General features: G+C 37.7%; 1 protein-coding gene and 1 non-coding gene across 2 annotated transcripts in view; both read right to left on the minus strand.

Annotated features, from left to right (window-relative positions):
- RETNLB (resistin like beta) overlaps positions 1–12,748 on the minus strand; it is a 79,016-nt gene that overhangs the window by 25,333 nt on the left and 40,935 nt on the right. The gene's annotated exons all lie outside the window — the stretch shown is intronic.
- LOC111727934 lies at positions 11,412–11,517 on the minus strand. Its single transcript, XR_002775359.1, has one exon. It is a non-coding gene; the product is annotated as a U6 spliceosomal RNA (small nuclear RNA).

Genomic DNA, 12,748 nt, shown 5'->3' on the forward strand with positions numbered 1-12,748 from the left:
TCCTTCAGATTGTCATATTTCTGGGAATAAAGTTTCTTGTAATATTCATTAAGGATTTTTTGAATTCCTAAGGGGTCTGTTGTTATTTCATCTTTACCGTTTCTGATTGATGAGATTAGAGATTTTACTCTTTTTTTCTTGGTTAAGTTGGCCAAAGTTTTATCTATTTTATTGACCTTTTCAAAAAACCAACTTTTTGATTTATTGATCTGTTCTGTAATCCTTTTGTTTTCTATTTCATTTAATTCTGCTGTAATTTTGGTTATTTCTTTTCTTCTGCTGGTTTTGGGATTGGAATGTTCTTCCTTTTTCAGCTGCTTGGGATGTCCCATTAAGTTGTTAACTTCCTCTCTTTCCGTTCTTTTAAGAAAGGCTTGCACTGCTTTAAATTTCCCTCTTAGGATTGCCTTTTTGGTATCCAAGAGGTTCTGATAACTCGTGTCTTCATTGTCATTTTGTTCTAAAAATTTAGTAATTTCCCTCTTGATCTCATCTTTGACCCATCTATCATTCAGCATAAGGTTATTTAGCTTCCATGTTTTTGTAAGAGTCTGCAGATTCCTGTTGTTACTGTTCAACTTTTATTCCATGATCATCTGAGAAGATACATGGAATAGTTTGTATTCTTTTAATTTACTGAGGTTAGACTTATGACCTAAGATGTGATCGATTTCAGAGTATGTTCCATGGACTGATGAGAAAAATGTGTATTCAGTTTTATTAGGATGAAATGTTCTGTAGATGTCTGCTAAATCCAAAAGTTGAATAGTTAAATTTAAATCTAAGATTTCTTTGCTAAGCTTCTTATTGGAGGATTTATCCAACACTGCCAAAGGAATGTTAAAATCTTTGACTATGGTGGAGCTGGGAGAGATCAAGTTGCTCATGCCTGTTAGAGTATCTCTTATAAATTGAGGTGCATTCTGGTTGGGTGCATAAATATTGATAATTGAGATCTCATCATATTGAGTATTACCCTTAACAAATATAAAATGGCTATCCTTATCCTTGCTTACTTTTGTTAGTTTAAACCCTATTATATCTGCAAATAAAATTGCAACCCCTGCTTTTAAGGTGAGATGAGATTCTTGTATACAGATGTCTGGTCTGAGTTTCTGTATTCAATCTGCCAATCCGTGCTTCTTTAGAGGACAATTTAAGCCATTCACATTGATTGAAATTATTGATAAGCCTGGTAAAATTTTGGGCATCAAGTCGCTTGAAAGTCCAGTAGACATTTTTAATCCTTTCGCCACTGTGGAAGTTGGAATGTGATCAAAAGTTTCTGAGTGAGTTTACTTTTGTGGTGGAGGATTGCACTGGTCATTATGGAGGATAGGTTTGAGAATTTCCTGGAGACCTGGTTTAGTTATGGCAAATTTCTTCAACATGTGAATGTCGTGAAAGTATTTAATTTCACCATTGTAGATGAAACTCAGTTTAGCCAGATACAGGATCCTGGGTTGGAAGTTATTTTGTTTTAGGAGATTAAAAGTCAATGACCATCCTTTTCTAGCCTGAAAGGTTTCAGCAGAGAGATCTGAAGTCATTCTAATTACTCTTCCCCTTGTAGGTAATGGTTTTCTTACATCTATCTGCTTTCACAATTTTCTCTTTCATATTAACTTTAGTGAAGTTAATTATCATGTGCCTGGGGGATATCTTGTTCACGTTGAGTTGTGTTAGGGTTCTGAATTTCAAGATCTCTTGACATGTCTGGAAAGTTCTCTTTCATAATTTCATGAAGAAGAGCCTCTGTGTTTTGTGAAGCAACTTCGTCACCTTTAGGGATTCCTATAAGGTGAATATTAGTTTTCTTTGAATTATCCCAGAGCTCTCTGAGAGAAAGATCCATTTTTGCTCTCCATTTCTTTTCATCTTTATGCTCGTCAGCTCATTCAAAAGCTTTGTCTTCAATGTCAGAGATCCTTTCTTCTGCCTGTTACATTCTGTTACTGAGGGATTCTACCGTATTTTTCAGATCTTTGAGGGCTGCAAACTCTTGCCTCAATGTTTCAAAATCTTTGGTCATTTTGTCTTTGAAATTGTTGAATTCTTGAGACATCTTTTGAATACTTTCTTCAGATATCTTTTGAATAATTTCTTGAAATTCTAATTCCCTTCTTTACTCCAATAAAGAGTATCCAGGTTCTGAACTCGATTTCTGTCATCTTAGCCATCTGTTTGTGGATGGGATCTTAGTTGCTTCTGCCCCATCCTTTCTTGGGGGACTTGATCTACTCTGGTTATTCTGGCTACCAGAGTTTTTCCACTGAATTCAAATTGTATATGAAAACACCACAGTATACCCCATGATTGCATTAACATACACAGCTATGGTTTAATAAAAAAAAAAAAGAAAGAAAGAAAGAGAAGAAAAGAATAATGAAGAAAGAAAAGAAAAAAAAGTAAAGAAAAATCTAGAGGGAAAATGTTGGAAATGAAACCAAAAACAAAGCAGTATATATATCTTGCTGAATATTGTCTGGACAATAAGAAAATCTTGATCCCTGATCTTCTGGGATATGAGATGTTAATCACAATCTGTATGAGATGGAGACTGGAGACCTCTGCTGATTTCTCAAACCCTGCAGGGTTGAGAGCCTAAATCTCTCCTCAGCCTGTTTAAAAGACACTTTAAACCATTAACCTTGGGTAAGTGGAAGCTTTCCCAAGAAAGCACTTGTCACTGGGATCTTTCCTGAGTGGTTGCCTGCTTATCCAGTGTGCCCAAACCGGTCTTACTCTATTCCCCTGAGGCTGAAGCTACAAGGCAGCCCTGCTACTGCCAAACACTGAAATCTCTACTCTTCCCCAGAGTCTCAGTCCCAGCCTTTGGTGCTGCTCAGTCACTAGGTTACTCACCTAAGGTCTCCCAGCCAAATCCTTACTCTGTGACCCTGAGGGCAGAGCCCACAAGAGCAGTTCTCCCACAATGGCTGCATGGGTGGTCTACAAGCAAATAATATTAGCTCTGTTCCAGTTCAGTGGCTCAGTCTGGGACCCTAGACAATGCTTAAAGTCATCCACACTCTCACCCAAGTTCTCCCAACGTAGTTCAACCAAGTGTCCAAGTCCCAAAAAACAAAACAGCCCACAGGGAAGGGCGTAATTACAGCTGTGGGTGGCCTCAGAGTAAATGAATGCAACCACTTGACAGTTCTCCATTGCTTTTGTCCTTCTCCTAGGGTCCAGAAGTCTGTCACTGTCTTCCTGTGTCCCCAAAGGGATGTTTCTGGACAGAGCCCACAAGCCAGAGATGCCTGGAGTCTTCTCTCCCCAATCTCACCATGCCCAATTGCAAAGAAGTTGTTACTTGGCCACCATATTGCTCCAAGCTTCCTGATATCTAGTCCCCTAAATTTAAATAATAGTCAGATTCTTTATAATGCTGAAGCTCATAATTCAACACAAAATATAACAATTATATTTATGGGTCAAATAACCCATGTAACAGCCACTTCTATGAAGCAAAAATAAGATAAAAGGATACATAGATGACACAAGGTCCCCCTCCCAGAGCTGGACATAAATTCCATTTTCTAGGACTAACCAATCTTAACCATATTCTCTGGGCCCAAGTGGGTCCCTAAACCAGTCTGACCAACATCCCACCTAAGCCAACACTCCCAAAGCAGAGAACATACCCTAACAAGAAAGAGGCTGCCACTCCCAAGCTGAGAACATAACCTTAATGAGACCACATTTCTACATAAGGGTAATTTTAAAATTAACTTCTACCCCCTGGCATCAAATGGGGATGCCATTTGATATATAAATTCTATCTCCCCAAACCCCCTCTGCCTGCAGGGTAGTAAAAATTGTATATAAACCTGTGTACCTATGGCTCTGACCTTTTTTTAATCCTTATCTATCAGTAAAATCTGTTCTTCTGCTAACTTGCATTGTCCATGGATTTACTCTTCTAATCTCAGAGGCTAGGGACTCAGCAGAGGAGAGATTCTAGCTGTATATTTTGAGGGCTCTCATCTGGTATTTGAAATATGCTATTGTGGTAAGTAATTGGACCTCTGATTGACTCTACTCTATTTTTTTCTATAGCAATGGAGCCTAAACATTGGGCATCAGTCAGCCAGTTAAAACAAATAGTGTGGCTGCTGATCTACAATTCTTAGGTGACAGGTTTCTGGGAAATGAATAGGTTTTTGAATCTTCCTCATTCTCAGCTGGAATGCTGCCCTAGCAAGGACTGCAGAGTAAAGGGGTGTAAGGGAATGTTCAGAGGTTCCTAAACCCACTCTATTTCCATTGTTTCTCTGGTTGAGAGCTAAAGAGCAGACAGACGCAATAGACAGAGGTCTGGAGTCTCTAGCAACAGTTGTGACCCTACAGCACTGACAAACCTTCTGGCAAAATCCCCCAGTGTTCACCTCCAGGCTCTTTTTCTGTCAATTCATGTCTCCTGGGTCTCAAGCCTCTTGCTGTTGACTTCTATAAGATCTCTTCTCCACTCTTGGAGAGGGACCTGGTTTGCTTGCTAAAGATTTTTTCCCCACACTTTCTTTTAGAATTTTTGTTGTTTCTTGTCTTAAATTTAAGTCTTTTATCCAGCAAGAGTCAATTTTTGTAAGTGATGAGAGGTGTGGGTCCAGTTTCAGTCTTTTACATGTGGCTAACAAGTTCTCCCAGAACTATTTATTAAATAGGGATTCTTTTCCCCAGTGTATGCTTTTGTTTGATTTATTGGATGGTGACATGAGGTTGAGTTCATCTCTAGGTTCTCTATTCTATTCCATAGATCTATCTCTATTTTTATGCCAATACCATGCTCTTGTGATCACTATAGACTTGCATTATAACTTGAAGACTGTTAACTAATGTGATGCCTCCAGATTTGTTTTCATTTCTTAAAATTGAATTGGCTATTCAGGTTTTTTTTCAGGTTCCATGTGAGATGAAGTACTTTTTTTTAAGTTCTTCAAAGTATGACATTGGTACCTTGATGGGGATTGCATAAGTCTGTAGATCCTTTTGGGTAGTATGAACCATTTAACAATGTTGATTGTTCCCAATCATTAGCACGGTATGTTCTTTCATTTGTTAATGTCTTCTGCTATTTCTTTTCTCAGGGTTTTGTAGTTCTCTCTGTAGAGATTCTTCATGTCCTTTGTTAAATGTATTCCTAGCTAATTCATTTTCTTTGAGGCTATTGTGAAGGGTATTATGTCTTTGGTTTGATTCTCAGCTTAGCTGTTATTGCTGTATATGATGCAGTCTAGATTGTTTTAAAGGAAGAACATTATATTTCCCATGGAAATTTATATTGTATATGAAGCTAAGTGATTGAATGCAATTTAGAGAGATCACTATAATGTTTATTTCATTAAATCAACGGATATTTGATGGGCACTCACTATATGTAGCAGTGTTGAAGAAGATAGACAAGGGTCTGACTTTGGAGCTTAGACTCTCATTCAGGAAAGTAGACAATGTACAAAAACTTAAGCAGGATAATTCTATTTTAATGTGCTATACATGAAACAATGGGCTATCATAGAGTGGCATGTGCCCTGTTTTACTTACCATTATAAAAATAGGACCTTCTGAATATTTGAGCTGAGTTTGAGGAGAAAATGGGAAGAAGCTTCATAAAGAAACTGATTACTCTCCCTAGGCATGGGCAAATGCAAAGGCCAAAGGCAATAAAGAGTTTATTTTGATGAAGCAGAGAAAAGGAAGCGAATGAGGCTCTAAACAAGAGTCTAGAAAACTTTTGTTCTAAGGGGGGCTTGTTGGTAATATTTTAGGTTTTGCAGGCAATATATCTTCTGTTACATCTACTTGACTCTCCGATTATAGCACAAAAACAGGCATCGAGGATACATAAAGGAACGTATCTATTTCCAATAAAATTTGATTTGCAAAAACAGGTGATAGGGTGGACTTGGCCTATTGGCTGTAATTTGCCAGTCCCTGTTCTAGCATCTAGAGCAAAAGGGAAAGTGTTAAATGTTTGAAATTAGAAAACTGTGCTGGGTCCAGACCACTTGGGGATAGTAAGGAATTGGGATTTTATTCTTAGTGCAATGTAAAGTCACTGAAAACTCATATTTAGCAAAAGAATGTCTTGATTTAATTTATTTTATAAAATTTTGTTCTGGAGGCTGCGTGAGAAAAGAATCATAAAACCCTTAAGTATAGAAAGAAATAGGGGAGCTATTTACAGTGGTCCAGATAAAAGATGATGATGTTTGGGCTGAAGGGGGCAGCAGAGACATGGTTGAATGAATTAACTGTTTTCTGGAGTCAGGATGTGTAAGATGAGATATGCCAAGGTAGCAAGGATGAGTTCTGGGTTTCTGGATGGATCTAGGTTTCTGGGAGATAATAGTGTTATCATCAAGATGTGGGATATGGAGGAGGAATCACAAGTTCAGTTTCAGAAAGTTTTAATTATATATATGTGTGTGTGTGTGTGTGTGTGTGTGTATTGTGATATGCCAAGAGAGGCTTTGACACACTCCCTTCAAGCCCTTCTAGTATGAATGACTGGATACTAATCTTGCTTTGCTTTTTCAAATATATATGCCAGGCCTCAAAGCCACATATAAATAAAACTCAGGCCTTTTGTTAATGTGGCCACAGCCATTGCTTCCTGTGTCAAAATAGACCTCATTTTTCAGCATAGGAAGATGTATACCTCCAGTCACGTCCCTGCTTCTGCACTGCAAATAAACAAATTGGGACAACAGTGAAAGGGGACTGATTGCAGACAGATAAAAATAACTGGTGTGGAGAGAAACAGGATGTTAGTTGTGACCAGCAGACAATGCTGCAAATGTGCTGCTACACATTTCTCTGTTGAGCTCTGACCACATCCTAAAACACAGCTCAGTGTGAATATTTCAGAGCTAATTTGCTTTCTGGAGGAATCCAGTCATAGGCATAAAAAAAAGTAACCATAATCTATACTTTTGACTTAATTCAACTTAAATTGGATGCTCCTAGGAATACTGCTGCAGAAAACAGAAATAGGGAAAGAGGAAATGAACCACAACCTAGAACATAAGCTAAATACTGTTTCCTGATCCATTCCATGTTAGTAGGTGAAGTTTTAGTAGTTATTCTGGTCAAATATATTATGTATTTGAGAAACATATATTTTTTACAAATAAACTTTGTTAAAATAGGCTAATTTGTAGCAGAACATCTTAATGCTAATTTTGGCACCATTAATACTAATAAGCAATATGAAACCCCAGAAGAAGAGTATAGCATTTGGTGTTTTTGAATTTATTAAAAACACAGCATAATTTGGAAAACATATGCACGCACACCACATATCAAGTATATGTAAATTGTTAGATCTGCAATAGAGACATCATCCCATTTTATAACTATGATCAGTTTGGATTATGCTTTGTTACAAGTAACAACTTTAGCTACTTAAACAATTAAGGGTTACTTTCCTTAAGAAAGCAAGAAGCCCAGAGGTAGATTTTATGGCTTTATTCAGTAGCTCAGAAATGTTGGAACACAGTCAGAAGCCTTCTGACCATTTCCCCTTGGTTACAATATGGCTGCTGCAACTGTTAAGTACCATACATAGCTAGGATCAAGAAAGAGAAAGAGGGAATTAAGAGAGGCCAGGGGATATCAACTTCATTTGTTCCTTTTAATAAGAAAAAAAAATATTTTTCATAATTTCTATAGTGAACATTTCCTAGGGTCTTATTATCTGGAATCAGGCTATATGACCACTTCTAACTATTACAAAGGATGAGAGGGCAGGGGTAAGAGCTAGAAAATCAGGAAATAGGATTCTCATAATAATTTTAGGGACTCATGTTCTTACATGTAGGTTGGGCACATTATTGCTTCAAACAAATTAGACCATAAAGAGAAGTTAGATCTTAATGAGGTAACTGATAGCATCTGCTGTATAAAGATCTGACAATTAAGTTTGTGAACTTGTCCTAGAACAAGTGCTGCATACCTTATTGCTGAATATCACTATGGTCACCTTTGAAGTACTTCTCTTGGAAAGCTGTGCACTAACACCAGTGCCTAGTCCACCCTTCAAAGCAATTTTGGAATTTTTTTCTGGAATGGCCATCAGAGCTGTCATCATATTACCCTTGATGTCCTGAAAGTCATCAAAATGTCTTCCTTTTGATATTTCCTTTATCTTCAGGTGAAGAAAAAAGTCATTAGGGGCCAGATCAAGTGAGTAGAGAGGGTGTTCCAACACAGTTATTGGTTTCTTGACTAAAAACTCCCCCACAGTCAGTGCTATATGAGCTGGTGCATTGTATTGCAAGAGGCGTGAATTGGTGAAAAGTTCAGGTCATTTCATCTAACTTTTTCATGCAACCTTTTTAGCAATTCCAAATAGTAAACAAGGTTAACTGTTTGTCCAGTTGGTACAAGTTCATAATGAATAATCCCTCTAATATCAAAAAAGGTTAGCAACATTTTTTTTTTACCCTTGATTTGTACAGACAGAACTTTTTTGGTTGTGGAGAATTGGCTGACTCCCATTAACTCTTTCTCTCAGGGTCACATTGGCACACTTGTGTTTCATCACCAGTGATAACATGGCCCAAAACATCATCCTGCCTCTCCAGAAGGTCTTGGCAAACTTTGACTCTTCTTAGCTTTTGTTAATCAGTGAGCTTGTTCAGGACTCTTCTTTCCTTCCTTCCTTCCTTCCTTCCTTCCTTCCAACTTCCTTCCTTCCTTTCTTACTTTCTTTTTTTCACAGATTCTTACTCTGTTGCCCTGGGTAGAGTGTCATCATATCATAGCTCATAGCAACCTTAAACTCTTGGGCTTGAGCAATATTCTTGCCTTAGCCTCCCAAGTAACTGGGTAACTGCAGGTGGGTAACACTATACCCAATAATTTTTGTATTTTTAGTAGAGACAGTGTCTTGTTCTTGCTCTGGCTGGGGTTGGACTCCTGAGTTCAAGCAATCCACCCACCTCGGCCTCCCAGAGCACTAGGATGACAGACATGAGCCACCATGCCTGACCTTTTGGGACTATTTTTGCACACACCTTTATCATGCCAAGTTTTTAGTTAGGATTTTTATAACTATTTCTCTGTTGGTATTTACTTAGTCTGCTATGTTTCTCAGGGTCTGCCAAAGATATTGATGCACAATTTGATGAATTTTTGCAATGTTTTCATCACTTCTGCTCGTTACTGGCTTCCCTGACCTCTTTTCATCAGTGACACTTTCTCTCCCCTTGGAAAAACATTTAATCCACTTGTACACTGCTTTTTTCTTCATGGCATTATCCCAATAAACTTGGACTAACATGTCCCTGGTTTCACTTCCAGCCTTGCCAAGTATAACAAGAAATGTAATGATTGTTTGTTGCTCTAATTCAAAGTTTGACATTCTCTTGGCAGCACACAAAAACATACGACAACAATAATGAACGCTACTCAGCAAGATACTGCCACATATCGACATAAACACAACTATAAGACACTGATATGCTAAGGTTATGAAATTTTACCAAGTTGTTTGTACAGTGCTGCCAACATAAGAGCACAGTGGCAAGTTTGTGAACTTAATTGTCAGACCTCATGGGCTCTGTTATAAGACAGACTTAGTATACCTCATTTGTTATTTTCAAATTGTAATGAACAGTGTGAGGCAGTACCCAGATGCTGGGAAGACTGCTTGAAGACAGGCCTCACCCCATCAGCTGCCTTCAGGTTTTGCCTCAACTGAAGTGAATGACCTCACCAAGCCCATGCCCTCTTTTCAGGGCTGCCTGCATCAACATGGGCCTGCATAAGTCTGACACTCCCTCCCCTTCTTCCCCTTCACCTCCCATCTTCCTTGTTGCTATTTGGAACATCAGAACAGCTCTGAAGGGTCATCCCATGTTTATAGTGAGAGGTCTGCCAAATGCTTCTGTTGAGACCCCATTGTAGTTCAACTCTTTCCTCTATCCAGTCTGCTTTCCTCTCCTGCCTTTCACAGGTGTTGTTCTCCTTATCAAATCTCCTGAGTGACACTGCCTATCTCAGAGTGTCCTTCCTGGACATCCCAACTAGCTACCAAAATAGAATAGAAAATTAAATATACTCAAAATGTGCTCCTTTCTCTATTTTAGTTTTAATTTTTATTTGGGATTTTGAAGTAATATTTTAGAGTTATTCTTTGGGAGGCTAAGGTGGGTGAATTGCTTGAGTTCAGGAGTGTGAGACCAGCCCGAGCAAGAGTGAGACCCCATCTCTAAAAATAGTCAGGAGTTGTGGTGGGCACATGTAGTCCCCACTACTTGGGAGGCTGAGGCAAGGGAATCACTTGAGCCTAAGAACTTGAGGTTGCTATGAGTTGTGATGCCACGGCACTCTACTAAGGGTGACAAAATAAAACTGTTCTCAAAAAAAATTAGAGTTATTAAAGTTAAAATGTAATTTTTTTAGACTGTGACATTCCAATTCACAATTCTGTGTCATTTCAACATTGGCAAGTGTGATAAATATGTACCATCTGCACCAACTGTTCATTTCCCTAATTGAGCAAACACTTGATTTTGTTTATAAAATTTTCTTTTTTTTGAAGTAGCCTTATTTTTCTGCATTAATTACTTTTTTGTAATTAATTCATTGTAAAATTACAAAAACAATTAAAAGTTTAAGTAAGAAAGAAAAGAAATCACCTATAATCTCAACAGATACCTGTTACTAAGCTTACAGTAATGTCTGTTCATACTTATAAAGGGAGTTAACCGCTGTTTCTTTGGCCTTTCCTTTGGTCTTGGGAGAGCCTGAGAATTTCACCCATATTTAATCCTGCTTGCAATATTAACTGAAGGAAATTTTCAGAAATTTAGCAAGAGCAGATCCATATTAAAAGAGAATCTAACCAGGGAGTATCAACAGGGCAACCACCAAACCTCATTGTTGAGACTTAATAACGAATAACTGCAACTGATGAGATGCAGCTGCCTCGGAGAACTGGGGCTAGTTTCATGCAGCTGAGAAAGCAGCGTGACTGAATAGGAAAAAAGTGAAAGAAAACCCAGAGCTGTGGTTCCCTGAGTAGAGACAGTTTTCACATTTTGGGTTCATTTTTCAAGGCTGTGCATGTTCTGTAAGTAGCATGACAAGGACTGCAAGCCTGGGAGGTACAAGGAGGTACCACACCTATGCTGCTGTTGTGCATGCTGGTGTGTTTGCTGTGTGCTTTCATAAAACTGAATAAACTTGGTGCTGGGATTAACTTGAACCCTTCACAACTATACTATAGACATTTTGTTATCATTCGAGACTACATACTGATGGTAAAAGATGTAGAATTTTACGAAGTTTCCTTCCCAGAGATCTCTCTCTTCATTCTTGATTTAATGCCCTTACTTTGTATGGGTGTATTCAGGTTTTGTTTTACATCTTTTTTTTCTTTTTATGTATGTCAGAGGTTGGGAAAAAATATGGAACGCTTCAGGAATTTGCGTTCATCCTTGCACAGGGGCCATGCTAATCTACTCTGTATAGTTCCAGTTTTAGTATCTGTGCTGCCGAAGCAAGCACTAGGTTTTGTTTTACTTCTAAATCAGTTTTGGTAATTTGTGTCTTTCTAAGAATTTATCTATTTCACCTAAGTAGGTAAAAAGTTGTTCACAACAGTTCTTTGTAACTCTTCTAATTCTTTTAAAGCAGGTGTCTAATGCTTATCAACTTTGTTGATCTTTAACCAAAAAAAAACAACCCTTTTGCTTCCATTGATTTTTTTATTTTTTATTTTTCCTGTTGTTTTTCTGTTTTTCTGTTTTTCCCCTGTCATTCCACTGTTTTTTCCCCTGATCATTATTTTCTTCTTTTTGCTTTGAGGTTGACATCTTCCTTCTTGCTTATGGAGTTAAAATATAAGATTTGGACATTCTTCATTATGTGAGTATTTGATGCTCTGTATTTCTCTGTAAGTGTTACTTCAGCTGCATCCATACATTTTGGTATGTGGTGTTTTTCTTTTCATTTAACACGTTTTGCATTTTCCCTTGTGATTTGTTCTTTGACCAACCTGTTGCTTAACATCTGTCATTTAATTCCAATACAGCCATTTCGACTCTGTTATTGTTGCTCTCTGCATACATACCTTTTCCCACTCTTTACCCTCACCTATTGATGCCTTTGAATTTAAAGTATGTCATTTATAGATAAATGGCAAGACCTTGGTTTTTTATCTATTCTCCCTCTGCCTTTTGATTGAGTTGTTCAGTATACTCACATTTAACATAGTTATTGATAAACAGTCGTGAGCTAAAAAATGATGTTTCAATAATGGATTGCACATTTGCTCGTGGCTCTAGAAGATGTTAATGCAACATGTTTACATTTAGATACACAAATACTTACCATGTCTTACAATTACCTATGGTATTCAGGGAGTGGTGTGCAGCCTTTTTTCTTTTCTGCTGCACATTGGAAGAATAAAAATTGTCTTGGGCCACACAGTAAATAATCAAACACTAGTGAAAGCTGATTATCAAAAAAAGTCCACACATTCTTTTTGTGATATCTGATACCACACGATAAGTAAAAAAGTTCTCACAAAATTAGCATATGGCCCTTGGTAACATGATATACAAATTTGTAGCCTAGGAGCAAAAAGGTATAGCCTATGTGTGTAGTAGGCTGTGTCATGTAGATTTGTGTCAGTATACCTATGTCATTCACATGAAAATGTCACCTAATGAGATATTTCTCAGCATGTATCCCTGTCATTAAGTGATGAATGATTATAGTTGAAATTATCTGCTCT

The sequence above is a fragment of the Otolemur garnettii genome, unplaced genomic scaffold, assembly GCF_000181295.1.
Source record: "Otolemur garnettii isolate 467f Iridium unplaced genomic scaffold, OtoGar3 scaffold00131, whole genome shotgun sequence".
Taxonomy (NCBI): domain Eukaryota; kingdom Metazoa; phylum Chordata; class Mammalia; order Primates; family Galagidae; genus Otolemur; species Otolemur garnettii.